General features: G+C 41.2%; 1 protein-coding gene and 1 non-coding gene across 3 annotated transcripts in view; one reads left to right on the forward strand and one right to left on the reverse strand.

The window, feature by feature from the left end:
- Window positions 1-230: 230 nt before the first annotated feature.
- Trnas-gga lies at window positions 231-303 on the reverse strand. The gene has a single exon. It is a non-coding gene; the product is annotated as a tRNA-Ser (tRNA).
- Window positions 304-24,015: 23,712 nt separating this feature from the next.
- Window positions 24,016-26,251, forward strand: part of LOC124160105 (ras-GEF domain-containing family member 1B-like) — a 445,667-nt gene continuing 443,431 nt past the window's right edge. For both annotated transcript variants that reach the window (XM_046535849.1, XM_046535850.1), the window contains exon 1: window positions 24,016-24,383. The gene's annotated coding sequence lies outside the window, so the exon portion shown is untranslated. The remainder of the gene's footprint in view (window positions 24,384-26,251) is intronic.

The following is a 26,251-nucleotide window of genomic DNA, read 5'->3' on the forward strand; positions in this document are numbered from 1 at the left end:
GTTTTTGAACATTCATATTACATATATATATTCAATATTATTCAATAATTTTATATATATATATATACATACATTTCAAATTCACATTCACACAGGTCGCCACAGGCGAATATACAATCATAATAACACATAATAGAAATTGAAAGAAAGAGATAGAAACATAAATGCAAGACGATGACACACTGTGGCGTGGAGATGGAATGAAGGCCGAAAACACATGGAAAAAAGTTCACCTGAACCGGGAATCGAACCACGGACCTTCTGCTTTCCGGGCAGATGCTCAGACCACCGAGCTATCCAGGCTAATCTAATCTCCAGTGTTTTCGGCGGGGGTTTATACACCAAATCCCCCGAGGTCTAGCCCTATCATTTGGCCAAGAGATGGCTCTGGGCCTCGCCGAAAACACTGGAGATTAGATTAGCCTGGATCTAACTGGATCTAACTCCTCTTCTCACTTGAGAAAGATGGGCTGCGTCCCATCGAAAATTTGTAAAAACAACCTTTCCCCGTAAGTTCCTCACTTTTATTTTATTTTTCGTTTTTCTGTCAATTTCTAAGTTTTTTTGTGTGCCCACCCCAGGGCAAGAAGAAGTTCCTTTACATTATTTATATATATATATATATATATATATATATATATATATATATATATATATATAAATATATGTTACTTATGAAAGACACCACAGGTGATATGAATATAAATAAATGCCATGATAGGCCACAAAAAACACGGACACAAATAAAAGAGGACTCACACGTTAGTTAAACTAACGTGTGAGTCCTCTTTTATTTGTGTCCGTGTTTTTTGTGGCCTATCATGGCATTTATTTATATATATATATAAATATATATATACATATAAATTCACAGGTAAGGAAAGAAAGGGAAAGGAACATGGAATAGAAAAAGGCAAGGACAACGGTGCTGTGGTAGATGGAAAAAGCCAGAAATCAGAGGGTAAAAATGCGGCCTGACTGGGACTCGAACCCAGAACCTCCTGGTTGCCGGCCAGGTGCTCTACCAGTTGCGCTACCAGGACGCTTAGATTTACCATGATTTCGGCGGGGGTTTATATACAGTAAACTCCCTTTGCTTTGGCCCACAAGAGTAACCAATAGATGGCACTGGGGCAGCTCACCACTCACCAGCAGAAGGAATGGACGAGGACACAAGGATGAAAGGAAAGATACACACTCACACGATAGCAGGAAAGAGACAGGAACATGCGTTTCGGGGCACGCTGAGCCCAAGTGAAATAAGCCAATATGGCCGATACACTACTTCATTCATTCACACGACGCCTTAAGCGCAAATATGCATATAAATTCACAGGTAAGGAAAGAAAGGGAAAGGAACATGGAATAGAAAAAGGACAAGGACAACGGTGCTGTGGTAGATGGAAAAAGCCAGAAATCAGAGGGTAAAAATGCGGCCTGACTGGGACTCGAACCCAGAACCTCCTGGTTGCCGGCCAGGTGCTCTACCAGTTGCGCTACCAGGACGCTTAGATTTACCATGATTTCGGCGGGGATTGTATATATATATATACAATCATAATAACATATAATAGAAATTGAAACAAAGAGATAGAAACATAAATACAGGACGATATATATATATATATATATATATATATATATATATATATATATATATATATATATATATATATATGTTACTTATGAAAGACACCACAGGTGATATGAATATAAATAAATGCCATGATAGGCCACAAAAACACAGACACAAATAAAAGAGGACTCACACGTTAGTTTCTTTCAAATTTTCGACCTCTTAGGGTCTTCGTCGGGAGGGAGGCAAGAAGAGACTGAGGAGAAGGACAGAGGATGCCTAAAGGCTGAGGAGATTAGGATAAGATAGGGGAAGGGAGAGGATGGGGGATGGGAAAGAGGAGAAGGCTATGGAGATCAGTGGGCCCTGTTAAGGCCAGGCGGGTTGAATGCTTGGTGTAGCCAAATGGAAGACAATTCAAGAGTTTTTAATTCTAGCGGTGAGGCGGAGGGTGGGAGAGAGGCAAGTATTCCTATGTGAAAGCAGTCATCAAATTCTAAATTATGGGAAAAGGCGTGGGTAGGGACAGGAAGCGAAGCAGATTGGGAAGTGGATTTGCAAGAAGCTCGATGGTTGTTAATCCGTAGGTTGAGTGAGGTGGTGGTTAAACCAATGTAGAAGGCGGGGCAGGAATTACATAAAAGGATATAAATTACGTTACTGGTTGTACAGGTGGGGGATGGAGTGGAAGGAAGCGGAAAAGTGAGAAATTTGTTAGGAAGTGACTGGGTAATGAGGATAGCACACGTTTTGCACCGGGGTCGTTGGCAAGGGATAGGTAAAGAGCTAGTACGGGTGGTGAACCTTGAGAGTGGTTTAGTCGTTTTGAGAATGGAAGATAGATTTGGCGGCCGACGGAAGGATAAGGATGGACAGCTAGAGAAGATTTTTCCAGTAGTGACATTGTTAGAAAGAATCGGAAAAAGGCTTTTGATGATTCTGTTCAAAGCCTGCACGCCCGGGAAGTAAGTGGTGGAAAGGGAGAGATGTGTGGTTTGTTTCTTGGTATGAATTTTGGGTTTGTAAGTATTGTGTAGGATTTTCTTACGCAGGAGGTTCTCAGGATATCCTCTACGAAGAAGGGAGTGGTGAAGATTATTAAGAAAAATGTCCAAGGATTCGGGATTATTGCAAATTCTGTGGCCTCTTACTGAGAGAGAGTAAGGAAGGGATTGTTTAGTGTGTGAGGGGTGACAGCTGTTGAAGTGAAGATATTGTTGTTTGTTAGTAGGTTTAATGTGGACTGAAGTGATGAAACTTTTATTTTCTAGGGAAATGGTAACATCGAGAAATGTTATTCGAGAAGGGGAATGGTTAGAGGTAAAAGATAGTTCGGAGAATTCATTGAGTGCTGAAATGAAAGAGCTCAGTGAGTCTTCTCCATGAGGCCAGAGAAGGAAGATGTCATCTATATAGCGAAGCCAAAGTGACGGTTGAAGTGGGTAGGATGATAGGAAGGATTCTTCAAGGAGACCAAGAAATAAATTTGCGTATGAAGGGCTGAATCTGCTTCTCAACCCTGCCTTTCACCGAAACATCCAATCCTTTTTAAAAAGGAAAGGACCAAGAGAGGGCCTTTCTAGTGGTGACATTTCCTTACTATCCCCACCCCATCCGCAAACCCCTCACTTCTACATTCTACCGAAAATTCACAAGGCCAACAATCCTGGTCGCCCAATCGTCTCCTCTTTAAATTCCCCCACAGAACGAATCTCTTCCTTTGTTGACTATTATCTTCAGCCTCTTGTACACTCCCTTCCTTCCTACATTAAAGATACGTACCATTTCCTCAATCGCCTCCATTCCACCTCTCTCCCGGGCGATAAAGACATCATTATGGTCACTATCGACGTGACCTCACTATACACCTCTATACCTCATGGAGAAGGCCTTGCCTCCCTTCGACACTTTCTTGACAATCGACCTACACCTCAGATACCCAGCACTGACTTTTTAGTCGATCTCTCTCACCTAATCCTCACTAAAAACGCCTTCTCCTTCAACGATAAACATTATTTGCAGATTAAAGGTTGCGCCATGGGAAGCAGATTCAGCCCTTCATACGCAAATTTATTTCTTGGTCTCCTTGAAGAATCCTTCCTATCATCCTACCCACTTCAACCGTCACTTTGGCTTCGCTATATAGATGACATCTTCCTTCTCTGGCCTCATGGAGAAGACTCACTGAGCTCTTTCATTTCAGCACTCAATGAATTCTCCGAACTATCTTTTACCTCTAACCATTCCCCTTCTCGAATAACATTTCTCGATGTTACCATTTCCCTAGAAAATAAAAGTTTCATCACTTCAGTCCACATTAAACCTACTAACAAACAACAATATCTTCACTTCAACAGCTGTCACCCCTCACACACTAAACAATCCCTTCCTTACTCTCTCTCAGTAAGAGGCCACAGAATTTGCAATAATCCCGAATCCTTGGACATTTTTCTTAATAATCTTCACCACTCCCTTCTTCGTAGAGGATATCCTGAGAACCTCCTGCGTAAGAAAATCCTACACAATACTTACAAACCCAAAATTCATACCAAGAAACAAACCACACATCTCTCCCTTTCCACCACTTACTTCCCGGGCGTGCAGGCTTTGAACAGAATCATCAAAAGCCTTTTTCCGATTCTTTCTAACAATGTCACTACTGGAAAAATCTTCTCTAGCTGTCCATCCTTATCCTTCCGTCGGCCGCCAAATCTATCTTCCATTCTCAAAACGACTAAACCACTCTCAAGGTTCACCACCCGTACTAGCTCTTTACCTATCCCTTGCCAACGACCCCGGTGCAAAACGTGTGCTATCCTCATTACCCAGTCACTTCCTAACAAATTTCTCACTTTTCCGCTTCCTTCCACTCCATCCCCCACCTGTACAACCAGTAACGTAATTTATATCCTTTTATGTAATTCCTGCCCCGCCTTCTACATTGGTTTAACCACCACCTCACTCAACCTACGGATTAACAACCATCGAGCTTCTTGCAAATCCACTTCCCAATCTGCTTCGCTTCCTGTCCCTACCCACGCCTTTTCCCATAATTTAGAATTTGATGACTGCTTTCACATAGGAATACTTGCCTCTCTCCCACCCTCCGCCTCACCGCTAGAATTAAAAACTCTTGAATTGTCTTCCATTTGGCTACACCAAGCATTCAACCCGCTTGGCCTTAACAGGGCCCACTGATCTCCATAGCCTTCTCCTCTTTCCCATCCCCCATCCTCTCCCTTCCCCTATCTTATCCTAATCTCCTCAGCCTTTAGGCATCCTCTGTCCTTCTCCTCAGTCTCTTCTTGCCTCCCTCCCGACGAAGACCCTAAGAGGTCGAAAATTTGAAAGAAACTAACGTGTGAGTCCTCTTTTATTTGTGTCTGTGTTTTTGTGGCCTATCATGGCATTTATTTATATATATATATATATATATATATATATATATATATATATATATATTTTCTTTGTTTATTATATATATATATATGTGTATTCTTTATATGAATTCTTCGTTCGTGGCGGGACCTACGCCCAGAGCCATCTCTTGGCCAAATGACAGGGCTAGACCTCAGGGGATTTGGTGTATAAACCCCCGCCGAAAACACTGGAGATTAGATTAGCCTGGATAGCTCGATGGTCTGAGCATCTGCCCGGAAAGCAGAAGGTCCGTGGTTCGATTCCCGGTTCGCTATCATTTTGCCTTCCTTACACTCTGCAACGTTTTGGCGTCCACCAGAAATAGTTATATATATTGCTATATTATCGCGTATGTTGAACAAACGAGCGATTTCCTACCTTGTGTACTATTTTGTTTTACGAAAATTATATATTTGCAGGAGATATACGTGCATATTGAATCCATACAGACAGGTTACATTTTGGCATCATTTCATATCCAATCATTATTTCGTCCGGAGTATATTTTTTACGTTTGATCATCATTTTGAAATCCATTTTGTATATTTACCACCACCGCGGTATCTTTTTGGCTTCCTGCGCTGTTGCCAAATATGTCTATCTTAGAAACCTCGCTCTTGCCTGTTATTTTTGTAGTATATAGCTGTTATTGCATTAAATGGGTGAATTAATGCCAATTAACAATTAACCACTGTTAACTAAACGTAATATCACTGCAAAAGAAGATTGAAGTCATCATAGGAGTGAACTTCGTGAAACAAGGATTCTAAAAGTTAGCCAAAATTAGGCATTAAATGAGTTAATTAAACTCCATTTAGGAAGAAGCATATCAAAACCCTTGGTTTTTATAAAGCCAAGGACACGACGCACAGTGGGCTAAAATCGAAAAAAGCTGGCCAAAAATCGGCAGTCTTAAGTATTATAAATTAAGGAAGGTTTTTATCAACGGTGTGTTGTAAATGTGCAATCAAACTTATTTAGGATGATGTATGCCACAATCTTGTTTAGGATGACAATATCAATTAAAAATAGGCAAAAGTGATGCGGGAAGCAAACTCGCCAGGGGCACATAGACCTTCTGGTACGGAAATATTAAGGGAAAAATAGAATTTTAGCTAAGAATGTAGCTGTTTTCAGACAACAAGCTGAGAAAACCGTATCATTTACTTTAAATCCACTCGATACGGCCCTCAAAATCACAGAAAAGGGGGGTAATTAGGTCCTCAGAAATTTCTGAAAAGGGATTTTACGTAAGTCTGTGTTAGTATTGTGGATTACTTATTATAGACCAACTCAACAATAATTCCATTTGAACGATTGAATAAGGAAATCTGAGGAAATTGCGAGAGTAATCTCCAGATAATGAGAGAAGAGCGAATACGTGAGGCTAAAATGAGTGCAGTGTCGATTGAACGTCAATTTAAATGGAATTATTATATAATTGAGTGTACTTATGTGAAGTTCTTTCAAAAGATTCGGTGATTTCTCACGATAATGTAAGGCTAGATCAATTTCTCCAGATGTTGTACCCCCATCTGCCAGATTATCCTTCAGCAATGCTACGTTAGTCTCCAGAGGTTTTCCCTTCCTTTCCTTCTTTGTTTTGTTGCAACCTCTTTCCCATTCTCTGACCATTTCATACCTCTCTCTTGGATAGAAATTATATAGTGGGAGTGTTTCGTCATTTCCCCTCTAGGGAAGTAATGCAGTCAAATCTTCGGTTTTGGAATGCTTGGAGGAGCAGTTTTAATTAGGCATGTTTTAAATTCGGATTTGTTCGTTTTCATTTGGTCTCAGATATATTATTACCTGTGTTAATACTGAGTGTTGAATTTTAATTTTTGGAAAATCATCGGTGTAAGTGAAAGCTATCACGAAAGAATATTTTGATAGCATCCTTCTGACAGGTCGTACGATTATACCCCGAGAAAAATAATGGCTTCACCACCTTGAACGATGCGTATTCGCTAGCATAGAGGCTATAAAAAACCCCATCTCCCATTTACAAGGTTCAAATGTTTATCAAAAAAGGTATGTTGCGGCTCGTTGATGTCCCGTTCTTATATTAATCCATCGGAGTCGCGAGGAAGTACCTCCTATAAAACGGCCTTAAATATCCTATTACATTTAAATGAAAGCAAATTTCACAAATCGCTCATTTTGCTGGCTGATTCCAATAATTTCAATGCAAGGATAGCTATTCCAATGGCTGCGTTCGTTGGCATATCAGCGTCGACGGCATTTTACCAAGTTTGCCCCTTTCGTAAAGATAGACTTTATCGTATCCTGGGCGTTGGGAAATGTCCCAGACGTACCCAAAGAACGTTTTTGTGGCGGCAATATTTAAAGCGATTCTATTCACGTGTAAATCATGATTTTGCTTCTTTCTTATGAAAGTGCTTTTGTATTTTTGCGTGGTGCCTTCATGGTTATCCATTCAGTAGGACGAGTTAAAATTATTCTTTTATATGAAAAAACAACTTTTTATTTATATTCCGCTATAGCTAGAGTGAATTAACGCCTTTCACAAGCTGTATTTTACTCATTTTATTTACTTTTTACTGGCTCCAGCTGTAATTTGCTACTCCTATAGGGGTCTTGCTAGTAATTATTTAATACTTTAGACAGTATCCAGCGCTTTATGAAATTACTCTTTCATTACATTAAACGACTTTTTGACTTTACTACGTATTTTCCTCAAAATTAATTTGCCACATGTATCGTTAATATCAATGGTTATATCAGATATAACCATTTAAGAAGGCAGGAAGCAGACGGCCTCCTATGTAAGAAAAAAAGAAAGCAACGAAACGCCAAAAATGTTATACATAGTTCAGGATATAAGGTGCTTCGGGGTAACTGGGGCATGGGTAGATTATTTGCGTATTTATGGTAATTTTAAGTTTATCAGGTTGGCACACCTCCTTGTTCTTTTGATCCTTGACAAAAATGCCTTACCTCATTTGCAGCTATTTTGTGATTTTGGGCTGTTGTGGAATTTTAGTGTGGAGATTTTTCATAGCAACGACCTGTTGTCTCTGTTAAATTTTCTGGATTTCTTTGTAATGTTGTATGTAATTCCAAACTATTAACAACTTTAGGATAAACGTGAAGGTTGATTCTGTTCACGTATATGTTGTTTTCACCCATATACTTTCTCTAGGTTTTGTAATAGGGGTGTTCCAGTTACCCCAAAAGTTTTTCGTAGATGGAGTAACTGGTGCTTCATGGACCAAGTTACCCAAATAGTTAATATGAATGAAAATGGAGATACTTTTTATGTAAATTTACCTCACTAATCAAAAGCTTAAATATTCCTTCGACGTAATCTTTTTGCTCAACTGTAGATAATGGCGGTAAGTACAAGGAAAACTCAGTAGGGCGCTGGACTAACCTACTCAATTGAAGGTCTTGAAAATTCTTTAAACGATGTAAAATCGGGAACAAAACTACTCGTGGGCAGCCTTGTTTTACCGCATTCCTAGGAGTACTGTACAACGATATGTCTCTGGAACCCTGGGGAAATGACACACATCTCAACGCCCAAGTAAGGGTGATGGGGTTTGACTTCCTATTTCTCTGCTGCTGAGGAAAAGGAATTTGTCAATGCAATAAACGTTATGGAAAAAATGGCTTTGGACATCATTAGCAAAAAAAATTGAACAAATCGCGTTCACCTAATATATTGGCGAAAATCGTTGAGAAAGGAGAGGGAAAAGGGGTACAGATCATCACCTGCTTGTAAGAGCATTTCTTTCGGTAAGGAAGTGGCTGAGTGATATTTTTAAAATTTGTGCAAAACAGATTATTGTGTAACAATGATTTTTAAACCTTACACGCGAAGGAAACGAAAATAACCTTCATTACACCCATGCCTCGTATAGCGCAAGGGATGCGTTCCTTGGGATCTTTGCGCTATACGAAATTGCGTTATATGAGAGCGTTTTAACAATGGGAAGATAGGGATGCGTTCCTGGTGGCATAGGCGTTGGGTATTAAATTTCCTCTAAACCATATATATTCCTATTAATAGCCGTAGAAAACCTTTTTACTACAAATATTTATAATTTATAATAGCTTTAAAGATAGTTAGCATGCATTCAAAGACTTTTGTTCACGTAAAAACAATTCGTACGAGCTTTAGAAATTCCCTCCCGTTGTTCGGGTGACCTAACCTCTGCTATCTCAGGGGTTCATAACGCATTGCCGGCAGTTGACAAATTTTCAAACCAACCTAGAAACAATTAATGCCTCATCTAGGCCCCTTTTTCGCACATCCAAATACCAGGCTATTGCTAAGTTGAATACCATTTCATTGCTCGCGGAGTTTGTGAATGTAAAATCAGAGCTGGATTTAATTTGAAGTCCCATTAGGCATTAGCAGCTGCGTGAAATTGTCTTTAAATGCCTTGAAATCTGACCCAGTTTTCCTTCCCTGAAAATGAATGAACGAGATTGCATTTTTTTCCGAAACAATATCGTCTCGTCAGCACTAAAAACTAGTTTAGGAAGAAAGGAGCCACTTTCAGTCACTGCGCGGAGTTAATCAGAAAATGTTGCGGCGACTCCGCAATCAACACTCGCAGATTCACCTGATATCGCCGCACTGAAAATACCTGCTTGCCGCGTAAAACACTGAAACCAACCGGAGTTTTCACTAAATGTCTCGCCCAGAGCCATCTCTTTGCCAAATGACAGGGCTAGACCTCGGGGGATTTGGTGTATAAACCCCCGCCGAAAACACTGGAGATTAGATTAGCCATTACGTGCCACGTGCATATCATATTTTCCAAAACATTGTATATATATATATATATATATATATATATATATATATATATATATATATATATATATATAAAAGCAGAAGGTCCGTGGTTCGATTCCCGGTTCAGGTGAACTTTTTTCCATGTGTTTTCGGTTATATATATATATATATAAATACAGGACGATGACACACTGTGGCGTGGAGATGGAATGAAGGCCGAAAACACATGGAAAAAAGTTCACCTGAACCTGAATCGAACCACGGACCTTCTGCTTTCCGGGCAGATGCTCAGACCACCGAGCTATCCAGGCTAACTCTTGAAAAACTCTTGAGCAGTCTTCCATTTGGCTATACCAAGCTTACAACCCGCCTGGTCTTAACAGGGCCCACTGATCTCTATTTCTATAGCCTTCTCCTCTTTCCCATCCCCCATTCCCCACCCTCTCCCTTCCCCTATCTTATCCTAATCCCCTCAGCCTTTGGGCATCCTCTGTCCTCCTCCTCAGTATCTCCTTGTCTCCTTCCCGACGAAGACCCTAAGAGGTCGAAAATTTGAAAGAAACTAACGTGTGAGTTCTCTTTTATTTGTGTTTATGTTTTTGTGGCCTATCATGGCATTTATTTATATATATATACTAGCTGACCCGGCGAACTTCGTACCGCCTAACAATCAATGAACTTACAGTTTACTTACACCATTTATAAATCAAGATGCTGCATCGTTTTTAATCATGTTTAATTTATTATAATAAAATAAGGATACAAATTCAATAAAACTACGTAAATGAGAACCAAAATTGCTTGTCAGAAAGACATTTTCTTTATCGAATCCATAAAGGGTGAATCGGAGCACGTTTACGCGGATTTTTTTCAACAAATTTTCTTACGTTTTAGCTTAAGAAATTTTGGGCATTGTGGTTTAATAAAGCAGTTCATGAAATAAAAATTATACGCATTCAGTTGTTGGCTATTTGCGTTATTAGCTGTTAAAAAAATGTTTTTAGGTCCAAGTCTGTTGCATACACTTGGCCCATTCAGGGGGCAGGTTGACACGACCCCAGACCAACGCTTGACTGATGCTCAAAATCGTGCAAGAAAAGCCCCTATGAAGCAGCATTCGCATTAAATGACTTAAGGCGCGCCAGTTTTAGTATCTCTGTTTGGAAAAAATGCACTGCGTAAACGTACTGCATGCGTAAACGCACCACGGTGAGCCCTACACATTCGGGTTTAATGTCTTGCGTCAAGCACCTTCTGAGAAACAACAGTTTTTGTTTTGTTATCAGGCGTAAGATGAAGCGGATGAAGCTAAATAAATATAGCGAAGCAAAGCAGTGACGCAGCGAGGGGAGGTTTTGGGGGATAAACCCCCCCCCAAGAGCTTAAGAAAGTTTTTTTTATGAAAGATTTTGTTATTAATATTAGGGGGACGGATGACTAACAAACAAAACATATTTAACTATTCACACAGCCGCAAAACCCACTATTTTGAACCATTTATCTTAAAAAATGTCTGGGGGAAGTGCCCCCACACTTCCCGCTTACCTTAGCGAGTTTTCTATACCCTACAGACCCGTGGTATTAGCTGCACCAAAAACCCCCTATCCTAGCTACGCACTTGAAGCGAAGGAAGAAATACAGAGGATGGTTTATCGACTCGTGAACATAGCACGCTAAATTGACCATGAGAAAATCATGGGTTTTCATTAGCACATGAGCACAAACAACCCAAAAACTGAAAAAATGACCATGCGATTTTTTAATCGTTATCACGAATGCAACACGAATTGTAAATTGAATATGTTTAAGCTCAAAAGGGCATATGAGTTGAGATCATGGAATCTACGGAATGAGGACTTCCTAACCTTTGAATTTTCCTTTGAGTAAAGTTGCGTGAATCACATTCATCACCAATTTTTTTAATGACCAAACACGTTCCGTTGGATAGTTATGGTTGGTTTAGGCTTCGAAAGATCATGAGCACAGAAACTACATTTTTCTGTAAATCGTGCCTTGGTAAGCCAGGTACGTCCAAGGACTTAAAATATTCAGATAGATAGTTGGTGATTTCGTCTTCGTTTGTTACACATTTAAAAGATTCGAATCCATGCAGAGTACGAACTATTTGAATTTACCTCGTTTTAGTCATCCACATCTTCGTTCTTGCTCGCTAAATCAACCATCTTTGATTCTTTTGGTGATCAATCATATTCTGGAACTCTTTGTTGATGAGCTCACCTCCCGCTGAAACTAATTTGCAATCATTCCAAGGAAATGAGTTAAAACTACTCGATTCCTCGACAGGAACACGGACATTACCGTTTGTCAACAATTGCTTGGAGATTTGTTTACAAACACGGTAGTGAAGTGTCAACTCGAGCTGGGCCACGGCTGGGCTTACAATCAGCTCGAATTAAATTTTTTAAATGTAATTTCAATTTAATTAATATTTTGAATATATTTAGTAATTAAAATGTTATATTACACACCTACATTTCTTAGATAACAGTGAGTGCTTGTAATTTAATATGAACTTTATATAATAGCAATAAAGCTCAAATTGATTCTACGTTTTAGTTAGAAAACGTTTGCATGTGAAAAAGAAAAGGGCTGTTTTTAGGGTTTTCCCGGCAATTATTCGATTTTTTCTCGCCGTAAGAACCATTCTTGGACTTCAACGAACATTTTAAAAAAAGAATTGGCCAAATTGGTCCAGGCGTTGTTGAGTTATGCGCTTACCAACACATTTTGCGATTCATTTTTATATATAAGATATATATATATATATATATATATATATAAATAGTTTAAGTTAATGTCAATACACACAGAGACACAAAAAAGAAACACTCACATTGAATAAATAAACTTGTGAAGCTATCGAAGCACTTCCGGCTTCTTCGTCAGCTGAAGAATGAATGGTGAGGAAAGGAGAGGGTTGGAAAAGGGAAAAGAGGGGTAAGGGGAGAGGTGTATGGGGAGGGGGAGTTAGGAATAGGGGTTAGGATGCAACGTTGAGACCCGGGAAGCTATTGGCTTGAAAGTGCCAAATGCACGCCAATTCGAGGGTGTGGAGGTTGAGGGCGGAGTCGGTGGGAGGGAGGGAGGCAATAATGGATACTTTGTAGCATTGATTGAAAATGGAATCATGTGAAAGACAATGTGTGGGAACTGGTAGAGAGGAGTGGGGGGAAGATGGACAACAGGAGGCGCGATGATTGTTAATTCTGAGATTGAGAGGGGTAGTGCATAGGCCTATATAAAAAGCGGGGCAGAAGTTGCATTGAAGGAGGTATATGATGTTGGTGGAGGTACAGGTGGTGGAAGGAGATATCGGGAGGAATTTTAGTTTGGAGAGGAAAGAGGCTGGGGTTGGAGAGAGAATTTTACAGGTTTTACATCTAGGACGGTTGCACGGTGAGGGTGGGGTAGTGGGGACTGAATTCAATTTTTGAAGGGGGCGGATGGCTTTGAAGATGGTGCTGAGGTTAGGTGGTCTCTTATACGTGATCCGTGGAAGAGAGGGGAAAATTTGTGAGGTGGATTTGTGGTTGGAGAGAATGGGGTACAAGTCCTTCAGGATGTCCTGTAAGGCATGAGCACCGGGGAAGTAAGTGGTGAGAAGAGATGGAGAGCAATTCTTTTCGGTACGGGGTTTATTGGACCTGTAGGGTTTTTTTCTAATTTTGTTGATTAACAGTTTATCGGGATACCCGCGGCGTAGAAGAGAAGTGTGTAGATTGGAAAGGAACTTCTCGAGGTCTTCGGGGTTGTTGCAGATTTTGTGACCACGGACGGAGAGAGAAAAAGGGATTGAACGTTTGGTATGTGGTGGGTGGCAGCTGTCATAGTGGAGGTATTGCTGTCTGTTGGTGGCTTTGATGTGGACAGATGTCTTGAATTTGTTATTTTCGGAAAGAAGAATGTCCACATCTAGGAAAGTGATGTTGGTGTTAGAGATGGAAGAAGTGAAAGAAACTGAGGCAGAAGAGTTAAGCGAAGAGACAAAGGTGTTAAGGGAATTGATGTCATGCGGCCAGAGAATAAATATATCGTCAATGTATCTGAGCCAAAGGAGAGGTTTTAGAGGGTAATTTGATAGGAAATTTTCTTCGAACAGGCCGAGGAAGAGATTTTCATAGGAAGGGCTAAACCTACTTCCCATAGCACAGCCGGAGATTTGCAGATAGTGGTTGTTATTAAAAGAGAAGGCATTGTGGGTGAGAATGAAATGGGAAAGATCAAGAAGAAATTCAGTGCTAGGGTTTTGAGGAGTGGGTCGTGATGAAAGATAGTGGCGGAGAGCAGCGAGTCCCTCAGAATGAGGGATTGAAGTGTAAAGTGAGGTTACATCAATAGTGGCCATGATAATGGGCTGATTGGGGGGGAGGGAAATGGAATTGAGTCTAGAAAGGAAGTCATGGGAATCTTTGATGTATGATGGAAGGGACTGAACGAAGGGTTGGAGATAGAAATCAACGAAAGCCGAAATGCGCTCCGTGGGAGAGTTTTGAGAGGAAACTATGGGGCGGCCTGGGTTATTCGCTTTATGAATTTTTGGAAGGATGTAGAAAGATGGCGAAGTGGGGTGATCTGGTAAGAGAAGGGAAATGTCTGACTGGCTTAGGCCCTCGGAGGGAGCTTTTGTTTTTAGTAGGGCGTTCAATTCTGTGTGAAAATCAGAGGTAGGATCTGATGAGAGAGGGGAGTAGGAGGAAGGGTCTCCTAGTAGTCGGTTGCACTCTGATATGTAGTCACTGGTGTCAAGTACAACGACAGTGGAGCCTTTGTCGGCCGAGGTAATCACTATGTTGGGGTTTTTTTGGAGTTTTCTGATGGCGGCGGACTCCGAGGGGGACAGGTTTGGCGGCGGGTGGAGGGAGCGTAGGAAAGATTCACTCGAAGCCCTAGAGAGGAGACAGTTGATAAAAATTTCAAGCGGGTGGTGGGGAGGAAGAGGTTTGGGCTGGTGAGAGGAAGGGGAGCGGAATTTGTGGAGGGCATTTTGAATACCCTCCGGCGCCTGTTGTCTTGTGTGAGAATTCCAGAAAACCTTCCACCGAAGGTTTCGGCAAAAATGCAAAATGTCCGTGAGAAGAGTGGTGGGGTTAATCCTAGGCGTTGGGGAGAAAGAGAGTCCGCGGTTGAGGACAGAAACCTCGGCGGGGCTGAGCTTAGCGGAAGAAAGGTTGACCACTTGCTGGTCGGTGGGTTCCACTGGGTCCTGGTCGTGAGGGTCAATTGGCATGGGATCGCGCCGAGGAGGCCGGGTTGAGCGCTCCGGGGCTGCTATGGGTCGCGGCGGAGGTGGGGGTGGAGGGGGGAGTTTAAAAAGTGTGGCCAGGTCTGGTTTGACGCCTATGAGAGGAGGGGGGACTTGTGCGTGGGGTGAGAGACGCAGTGGGAGGGAAAGGCCATCTCGGAAATGTGAAATGCATAGGGAAGAGAGTTTGTGCAGTGAATTCTCGCGTTTCTTCTCGAGTAAGAGGTGCGCCGAAACTAGAATCGTGTTAACTTCCTTAAGAAGATGAGGAGAACAGAGTGAAATTAATTTTATGAGAGAGAGCAGAGAGTTATAATATTGATCAACTAACCCTTGGTATTGCGTGAGAGTGAATTGGCATAGGGAAAGCGAGTATTGAAAAGAAAGAATGTGGAAGGAGGGACGCAGAATAGGTGGAATGCCAGAGACAGCGAATTTCACTCGAAGGCCATTCGGAAAAGTACCTAGTGAAATGCAATACACCTCTCCCCTTACCCCTCTTTTCCCTTTTCCAACCCTCTCCTTTCCTCACCATTCATTCTTCAGCTGACGAAGAAGCCGGAAGTGCTTCGATAGCTTCACAAGTTTATTTATTCAATGTGAGTGTTTCTTTTTTGTGTCTCTGTGTGTATTGACATTAACTTAAACTATTTATATTACGTGCCACGTGCATTTCGGATTTTCCAATACATTGTATATATATATATATATATATATATATATATATTCGAGGCGAACGAACAAAAATTGTACTACTAAAACATAGACACACGTAAAAAAAGGGGACACTCACAAACGTTTCTTTGTGAGTGTCCCTTTTTTTACGTGTGTCTATGTTTTAGTAGTACAATTTTTGTTCGTTCGCCTCGATCGATATATATATATTATATATAACGGACAAAATAAACACTAATAAAAAACATAGAAACACATAGAAAAGGACACTCACAAAGAAGCTTGCAAACGTTTCAGCGGGTTGACCCGCTATCGTCAGTGCTGAAGGTGAAATGCTGCAGGCCGATCCTCCAGAAGCTCTCCTTGGTGAAGTAGTGGGGGTGGAAGAAGGGGAAGGGGAGAGGGGGGAAGGGAGGGTAGGGTTTGCTTAGACTGTTAGTGGGCACTGTTTAGCCCGGGCGTTTCAAACGCCTTTTCAACCCAAATATGTGCCATTTCCCTCGTTCTCACCTCGATGATGGTTGCCTTTTCTGGCAGAATTTCAATGATGGTTAGGGAAAAACATTTATCGAAGGAACTATTGTGTGAGGCGGTGTGAATGGGGACGGGTTCATGAAAGGGGGTGAAAGGTTTTGCAGGAGTGTCTGTGGTTGTTCATTCGGATGGATATGGGTGTGGTGCATTCTCCTATGTAGTACGAGGGGCAAAAATTACAAAGTAGCTTGTAGACAACGTTGAAGGAGGTACAAGACGGTATGGAGGAGGATCTATTGATGACAGGTGAAGTGGTGGGGCGTAGCAGAGGGCAGCACTTGCACCGGGGGCGGTTGCATGGAGTAAGGGAGGAGAGTGGGGGGAGTGTGTGTCGGAGGAGGGGGCGGGTGGATTTTAAAATATTACCTAAGTTAGGTGCTCTTCTGTAGGCAATGGAGGGGCAGGATGGAAGAAGAGCAGCTGTGGTTTTGTTTTTGCTGATGATGGGGTACAGATCTTTTAATATTTTTTTAATTTTTGAGTTCCAGGGAAGAATGTAGTGGTGAGATTGAGTTTTCTGGTTTGTTCTTTTTTGGTGCGTGGGGTGTACTGTTCGGAGGGAGAGAGTATTTTCTTTTTAAGCAGGGATTCTGGATAATATATATATATATATGATGGGAATGGGGGATGGGAAAGAGGAGAAGGCTATGGAGATCAGTGGGCCCTGTTAAGGCCAGGCGGGTTGAATATTGGCGGCTTTTGATTGGTATTAAGCTCCCTTCTTCGTTGTCGGTACGAAATGATGTCCAGTCGGTGGGCTTGAAAGGGAAACCGATCGGTGCGGACCCGACGAAATACAGTATGCGGCCCCTCGTTGGGGACTGCTCCGTCTAATACCACTCGCGGTCGCTCAAAAGTTCTCTAATCCAGGAAATGACGTGTTCATCTAGGCCGTAAGATTTTAGTTTGTTTATTAACTTTCCGTGGGGTACTCTATCAAATGCCTTTTTGAAATCATGAAAAATCGCGTCTACTGGAATGCTTTCCTCTCCGGAGAGTAAAATATCGTGGGCGAAAAGCGCTATCTGGGTTTCGCATGATCTACTTTTCCTGAATCCATGTTGAGTTCTCATTAACAAGTTTTGCGCGTCTAGGTTTTCATTAATGAGCGGAATACGATGTGTTCAAGGACTTTGCATGAGATGGACGTTTAAGATATCGGTCTGTAATTAGATGGCTGTTTCTTGTCTCCACTTTAGAATATTGGCGTTACATTAGAAATTTTCTAGGCATTAAGTACTTCGTGTTACTTGATAGATTTACTGAATATTAGCTGCAAGAAGGGGGCAATTTCTGAGGCTAATTCTCTATACACGCGAGAAGGTATTTTGTCTGGACCAGGTGATTTATTTGGACTGAGCGATTTCAATATATTTTCTATTCCGAGCGTACTAATGTCAATAGCTGGCATCTTATGTATACAGGGATTTTCATTGGTCTCGGATGAGTTCTCCGAAGGCTCGGTGAACACGCACTTGAAGTTCGAATTTAATAAATTGGCTGTATCGCAACTGTTTGTCAACACATCTCCATTGTCGTTTCTCAGCGAACATACGGTAGATCGTTTACCTTGAACTTCCCTAACATATGACCAAAATGCTTTTGGGTTTCCCCGTAACTGCTCTGCTCTTTTTTTTTCTTTTAAAATTCGGGGATGCATTCCTGAACGCTTCTTTCGTGGCGGCTTTAGGCAACCTATATTTATTAATCATTAACTCGCGTTCATTTCCGGATAAATTTTAGGATGGCACGCCCTCTGTCACCTCAATGATTTTCTCACTTCCGCATCATAGCATCTCGGTTCGCTGCCTTATTTATTTATTTTACTAGGGATGTAGCGATTTATTTCCCAAGTTACGAGCGAAAGAAAGGCTTTCCAAGTACCATCTACATTCAACTTTATTGTTGTTTCTTGAAACGCGGGGAAAGCATTTTGCAGATGACTCTTATTCAAAGTCGGTTATTGAAGCTTTCTTATTATATTTTTGTATTATAATATATGGTTATAATGAGCTTATAGTCACTTAAACATCAATAATTATTAATTATAAATGCGAGACGATAGGCAGACGAAACGACGACACGTCCTGATCGCGCCGAAGCACAGTGGGCGGAAATCGGAAAAAGCCGGACAAAATTACAAAATGGATTTTTTTGAGTTATAAACTTGAAACTTTACAATTATACTCAAATCTGATTGAAATTTATGGATATGTACTTTTTTTTGACAAAGATCCCACCCGTTACTGAGATACAGAGGCTCAAACGTGAACAATTTTCCATAAAAACGCCCGTCTTCAATTTTCTCTGAAAATCTTCCAAAGTAAGTAGATGGTGAAGTTACGGGTGGATTCTTGCGGAATAAAAAAACCACATAATATGTTGAAATAGGGTTGTTTCCTTAATTTTCCGTTATATTAAAGAATATCATCTATAAATCGTTACTATACAGTTACAAAATGGCGGACACTGTTTTTCGACAAAGTTTTACATTTAGGTAGAGTTTCAAATAGGTTTTCGGCAAAGTCACGCGGAGTAACTTATATCAGAGCATTCTTTGAATATTTCTTGAGGTGCTAATGCAGTTATCTTTGAAATGAGTTAGCGTCGCCGGAAATTACATCGATTTTTCGATCGCGCGTCAGGGTTCGTCTCCGCGCGTCGGGAGTTGGATTAGCCGCGACGCGTAAGGTTATTGAAGCTTTATGGGTTTTAACGCTCACAAGGAGACTTTGCCTAACTGATGTCAAGAAAGAAGATGAGACCCTTTTTATTTGAAAGTAGACAGTTAGGTAGGAATACTGCTGAAGGGTTTTGTCCAAATACGCCCGGGTTTGAGAGAAAAAAGCATTTAAAAATTTAAAAATACGGTCACGTTCAATTTAATTTAAAAATTTCGCCCCATTGTTTATAGGTTGATTTGGCTCAGTGGTACCGTATCGCGCTTACGTTTTGGAAGTCCAGGGTTCGAGACTCGGAATGAGTGATTTTTTTCCAGTCTGCCACTTTCTCCATTTTTTGTACTTTGTTCCATCTTCTTCAGATTTGTTGATTTCAGACGTTACACGTTTTTTTTACTAGACTGCTTTTTTAGAATAAGCCTTAAATTGACATTCATGTCGCTAGCTTACCTTGCTTCGAATTATTATTTCCGTTGCCGAGATTCATCCAAATAGGAGTGATATAACTCTGATGCTGGCGTCGTAGTAAAGGGAACTCGTTTCCGAAGCAAAAGATTTTAAACATACCGACTTCGAAGAGTTTCCCAGGTTCCTACTTCGAGTAGAGTTTTACCTGTCTACCTCTATGATCAATTTTGAGTACTCCAAGTGCTAAACGTTGTTCTTCTTACATTTATTGGTGTCAATTAGTCTATTATTAACTTGGTAATTGTTAGAAATGTTTTATATGCTAAATTTTCAGAATGAAGTTAGAATCGTTACTCATTATAGCTCTCGCCGTCGAATGGACCCCGACTATTGTTTGGCGGGCGGCAGGTAGGATTTTGAAAAGAAATTTTGTCCTTTACACTTGGATAGTTGAAGGGTTGAACGAATAGGACAAAGGTTTTTTTAACACTTAATAAACTGGATAGGAGATTGAAGTTCTGTATTTTTTTTCGGAATGTGTAAAGTGTCCAAAAAGTCATTTTTGACCACCCTGTCAACCATTATCCCCTATTCCTTCTTCCCTAACCGATCGCTAGGCGAGGTATGCTCCCCCTAACTAACCCTCCCCTCGATATCAGTCTCCTTCTTTCTGCGTATTTAGCGGGCAAGAGCTTTCAAACAAACTGTATAAACTGGGGAAGGAGTTGTTGGCACATATGAACTTTTTATTAGCTGGATTATACTACTAGGCTAACTTGAAATTGGTTCATGGCCCGCAACGCTTGAAGTCGATGTCCATACGATCGTATCATTTTTAGATTGGTTTGTCGGTTCGTCCCTTCCCTTTTCTTTTTCCATGGCCTACCTAGACTCCCACTTTCTGCTACTTCCTTGTGCTTTTCTCTGCAGCCGTTACTTGAGGATGAATTTTTATTCCATCCTCACGTGAGGAAATCTCCCTTTGCCCTTGAAGAAGGAAGGTGCAGTTCTGGATTCGTGCAATAAACTGTTTTGTCTGTCTGTAAAAATATACATCGCACGGCTGGCATACGTTTGTGCACTTCGGTGGTATAATTTTTATGCTGCATAACGGTTCTCCTTCCTTGTCGATAAAGAGTTCATCGTAAATGGCAGCATTAGTTTGCCCCCCCCCCCCAGGAATCGATAAGCAATAAAAATTTATTGTTTTTAACGTATGGCTGGAGAACATTTTTTTAAAACTTAATATACAACGCAGTTGTAAGTTTTCCAGACTTGGAACACACAACGGAAACGTTTCCAAATTCATTCTCCATTTTCTTCACACTTTCACACACTCGCGGACCAAAATCACGTCCAGGTTCCTGCATGCACAAAAAAACTTTAGGAAGCAGCTTTCCTGAAGCAGTAATAGCGTACTGCGCTGTATATGAGTGTGTCATTTTCCTCACGCTCCCAAGAGCCACCTTAACAATTTTGTCTCCTTTGTTAGAGAGCGTCCTCTTCATATCAACCCTGTACGCACACCCGGTCTGATCTGTGTTTATTACGAAATCCTTATTATAATTGGAAATCAGGCTTCTTGCTTGCTTCTGAAACTTCATTGCTGATTGCAGGATTTCTTCGATTGAAGCATGCTCCCTTGTAGACACGTATTTCGTTATTTTGCGTTGTACAATTCGGTGTCTCTTTTTAAAAGATGCCACCCATGAAGCACTCGCAGAGAATCCAAACTCTTGCGATATGTGCTGAAACGACGCGGAAATGGTCCATTCCTGTAAAGACCGGGTCATCACCGGCTCATTCATGTTTCTGGCTTCCACAAAGCGATCGTATACCCATCTGTCGATCATTTCCAGCTTGTCGCGTTTCGTTCCTCCTGATTTTATATCTTTCTCCCATATGCCTAGCATTCCCTTATGTTTTAAATGCACCGAACCTAGGGTTTGAAGGGTGGCAAGGCTCCGTTTAGGATGTTCCTTAGCCATATTCACAACTTTCACTTTAACATCTAATGGGATGTGCTGGTGAGTCGACCTTTTGGGGCTGGGTTCATACTCGCTGAGGTCCGTCGGCTATGAGTCATCACTGGGCCTTTCTTCGCTTAAAATTCCTGTTACATCATCCGGCACTAGGAGATTGTCAGATTCACCGACAATAAACAGTTCCTCTACTTCTTCAAACTTGAACTCATTCAAAAAATAAATGGTCCTGTATACGGCAACAATTCCTCGCGGGGTTATACCTTATGGTCTGATGAAAGGGAGGGAAAACTGAATGATATCGTGCTGCAGAGAAAAGCACAAGGAAGTAGCAGAAAGTGGGAGTCTAGGTAGGCCATGGAAAAAGAAAAGGGAAGGGACGAACCGACAAACCAATCTAAAAATGATACGATCGTATGGACATCGACTTCAAGCGTTGCGGGCCATGAACCAATTTCAAGTTAGCCTAGTAGTATAATCCAGCTAATAAAAAGTTCATATGTGCCAACAACTCCTTCCCCAGTTTATACAGTTTGTTTGAAAGCTCTTGCCCGCTAAATACGCAGAAAGAAGGAGACGTGTCCACCCCATGCGCGTGAAAAACAGACGAAATTTTTAATACAAACATAATAAAGTTTATGCTTTAAAATAAAAGCTTTAAATATTTACACTGTAACTTTTATATTAAAATTTAGAGTAGGTATATTTCGTATATACTAACTGTTGCATGTAGTTATTAAACCCAAATATTAGAAGGCCATTCGGCTGTCAGACCCTGGTGTCACCCCAGAAAAAACATCCCTCCCTTGCGGGTCACTATGAAAAAGGCGTGTTTTCCGATATAGACAGAATATTGAGGGTGCTGCAAGATTAGTTAAATATTGCTACGATAAACATAGCAGTTTAGCAGAACTAATTTGGGATTAGAATGCGATTGTGTGTTTTGTCTGATGCTCAAGATATTTTGAGAGAGGCTAATTATAATGCTCGAATTGAGCGCGATGAAATGAGATTGGGGGAATGGACTACAGAACCGATAGATTTAAGATGCCTCGCAGGGGCGGATCCAGGATTTCTTTCTGGGAGGGGCACAAGCAAGGCCGTATCCAGGATTTTGTTCAGGGGGGGGCACAAGGATACTTCGTCATACAAAACGAACGAAATGATAATGGGACCATATTAAAAATCTAGCATATTTTTAAGGGTCTGGGGGGGGGCACGTGCCCCCGTGCCCCCCCCCCTGGATCCGCCTATGATGCCTCGTGCAATAGGGATTTGCGAACCGTAATACTTGCGCAGGTTAGCTCTAAGATAACTTGACTCGGACTTGGCCAAATGGGCTCTGCACACTATATATTTAGTTAATAACTTATTACATTTGCAATTCCAGTCTTAAAGTTTAAGGTGCATTAGATCAGTAATACAGGATAACTGATGGCGAACTCACCTGAAATCGAGGACCGATATATCTCCAGACTTTGGAAGCATTAAGCCTTGAGGAGATGCACCTCAGGCAAAACCCACATGTGTAGTAGATCAATAAAAAAAACACGGCGCAGCCGGCCATTGAAGCTCCACGAATGTCGTCACATTTGGCGTATTCTATTAAACCCTAGGGACGAAATATGTTCCTCGTCCCATGGATATATTTTTTATTTTGAACTAAAAGTTTATTTGCTGCAATGTAAGTAGGTATATATTTAATCAATGGCGGATACAGAAAAAACTCTAGAAGGGGGGGGGGCGGAAAAGGTATCTTGAGATGCTTTTATTTGATCGCATTAAAACAGTAATCAAGACACATGCAAATTTAAATGTAGTTTCATTTATATTAATTATACACATATTCAAGACAATGCCATTTTATGATATAAAACAGTTACAATTGTGGTTTTGCAATGTTCGACAATGCGGTTGGCCCCACAAGGGGGGGGGGGGAAGGGAGCCCCTTATACATATATATCTGCCAATGTAATTTAATAAGGTGCAACTCCCAAATTAGGCATTGTTCCTGCGTGTATCCTAATTTTAATTTTCAACGCGATGGGTACTGTCTGCGATGCAATTACGTCAAGTGATCAATATATTCTTTTTCAGATTTCAGTGGCGATTTGATACACTATTGTGCATAAGATACCTACCTTTCCCAATTGGATGCAGCGATCGACAAATTCTCCTTTATTCTTTAAATAATATTCTATGCAGTGCTTTTTAATATTTATTTGTTGACAATAATCGAATCCAGCGTCCCCTGCGGATAAATATCATTGACTGCGTTCCCAACTCAGGGAACAAATCTTTGAGCGTTAACAAACAGTTCATTCCACGCGACAGAAAACCCGAAAATGGGGATGGATAGTAGGTAAGTGCGTTCGTTTGGGAAGGCGGATCCTCCGATTGACATTAGAAACTTTATCCGAATGACCTCCTCTCCACATACGCGCGTGTCCCAGATGCGAACCCGGTTCCCCTGCGCCCCACTCCAACCCCAATAGCAGGAGCAACACGTTCCGGCGGCTCCTGTCCCACATATCACTCACTTCGTTGGCTGACCCACTCACACCTGCCTCGCCTGCAACTCCACGTCGGCGGGAGGGTAGGGACTTCCCCTCTTTCACGGTCACCTTCCCCTCCCTCGACCGGACGAGACTTCCGTCCACGGCCGCATGGCAGCTCTGCCTGCTGCGACGCCCTATCAACAGCGGCAGAAGCGGCAGTCTCGATCACGCCGTCCGTGTCTATGGTGGTGAGCAAGTGTGTTGGTCCGTCGCCGTGCTTCCATTGTTGAACATCTCGGCAGCGGCATGACCTCGATCGCTATGTAAACAAACAAGCCGTGTAGTCATGGCCACGTGAGTGTCATATTCGGAGTGAACGTGTGATCGTTGTGGCTCGAACTGCTGATGGCCACCTGTTGATCTCTGATCACGTGACGGAGTCAACATCTAGTTCATTGCACACAGATCGTGCTCTTGTGTCTCTGCTGTTGGAGAACAGCCGCTTGTCGATGTTGTTGTGACGTGATAGCAACAGAATGCTGCTCCACCTGTCTCGGATTACCAACCTTGTGCCGAAGGTGCGTATTTAGTTTGCTTAGTGCCTGCTTTCATTATTTCGCTCGTCTTCCCACTGCGTATGCGTCGATTGTGGTTTTATTTGGGCACACGTCAATGGTTCGCTCCGGTGATGTGTTTTCGCGAGTGATCAGCGTCGCTCCTTCAGTGAAGTGAAGTCGCAACCCGCCCGCAGTCTGCTTGCTCCACTTGTGTTGGAGTTCGCTCTTAATCGGTCGACGTGTAGATATGTATGTTGTTCCCAATGCTCTCGCCCTGCCGGAACTGAATTACGAAATTGCAATCAGCTGACGCGGGGGCAGTTGATCAGTTGAAATATGCCCTTGAAGCACTGATTTCACTGACCAGCCTCAGTTTTTTATTGGCTGGTTCTGACAATCCATTGGGTACTTATTTCGGTGGGTTCATGCTATAAATACGGCATTTATGAATGTTTTTCCTCTGGCAGGAATCATGATGCCGTCGAAGTACTTCCGGGTGGATGCGCAGGGAAGATTATTTCGCTAGGCACTGCTGTTTGTATTCCTTATCTGCGAACCACGACGCTCTCCCGCGAGAGCTTACGTGTACGTAACATTCAGGCCTACTTCCCATATGCAGTACCCAAGGTGGTAAAGGACAGTACCTACATTAATCGATTCAATTTTCAGCCGCGGACTCTAATTTTGCCTTGGGTGGATTATTCTATGTTTTGAATCTAACTTAGGTGTGCGAATGATGGTTTTTTTCCTTCGATTAAAATGGAATCGATTTGTATTAACTAGTAATGCGAAAGTATACGTTTTATTTGAATTGTTCCGATTGTTTTGAATTAGTGAGGAGAGCATTGATATTGCTTTTATTTGTGCTTGTCGGCGCTGATTGTTTACATCTATGTTTGTCCCCACAAGGCGTCTACAAAATATCCTGCACGTCTTCAGTTAGCATTCGACATGTTTTATTTGGGCAATTGAATGCTATCAATATAATTTTAATGCTATATATTGACAATGGATGAAAGTGGAAAATAACAAATGACTTTCAAAAATTACATCTAGCTGTCTCAGCACATTTAATGAATTTATGGTCAGTAGCACCGATGCTAGCACTACAGACTACATCTATCTTGTTAATTGTATTTATCGTATTAATTGTAAGTGTTGTGTTGAAATAACTGCAAATAGTTGAAGAATTACTTTTTAAAGTAATTCAAATATATGCATTAGTGTGCTCTATGGGAAGTTAAGAGTATGAAGGAATTAGGTTATTAAAAGTATCACACGTTTTTATTCATAGATTACTTTGTAATTTTCCATCTGAAGCAGAAAATTCAATACCTACGACGCGTGAAATGCTGTAGATCGCATTGCCAGTCATTCCGTAGAGAACTCATTGAACGTCGCGTTAAATTAGTAATTTCTCAAATGAAATTCGAGAGAAATGCATTGACTAATTTATATTAAAAAAAATAATTTCTTTCATTCACTCTTTTCTCAATGCCTGGAAAATATTTTTCTCCGTTTTTTAACTTTAATTAATGGAGGAGTACCTCTCATGGTTTTTAGTACCATAGTTTGTGTTACCGATTAACAATGATTGAAATTCTTGAGCACACTTAGCAAGTAATAATGTGGCAGAAATGATTTGATTAAATCAATATTACAAATATGCCTTGAACATTCAATTTTTCGTCTTTCAATGACGCATGATCTAGAGGAATTTTGAAACGGAGCTACATCGAAGTAAATTTTAAACTGTTCAATACAAATCTATTATAGATAATAAATACAGAAATGCAGTTAAGTATTTGATATTAGATATCGACATAAAGTGAAAACGGTGGTTGGCATGGAGACCAAAAGATAACTGAAATCTCATATTACCAATCAAG

This window comes from Ischnura elegans, chromosome 6 (genome assembly GCF_921293095.1).
Source record: "Ischnura elegans chromosome 6, ioIscEleg1.1, whole genome shotgun sequence".
Classification (NCBI taxonomy): Eukaryota; Metazoa; Arthropoda; class Insecta; order Odonata; family Coenagrionidae; genus Ischnura; species Ischnura elegans.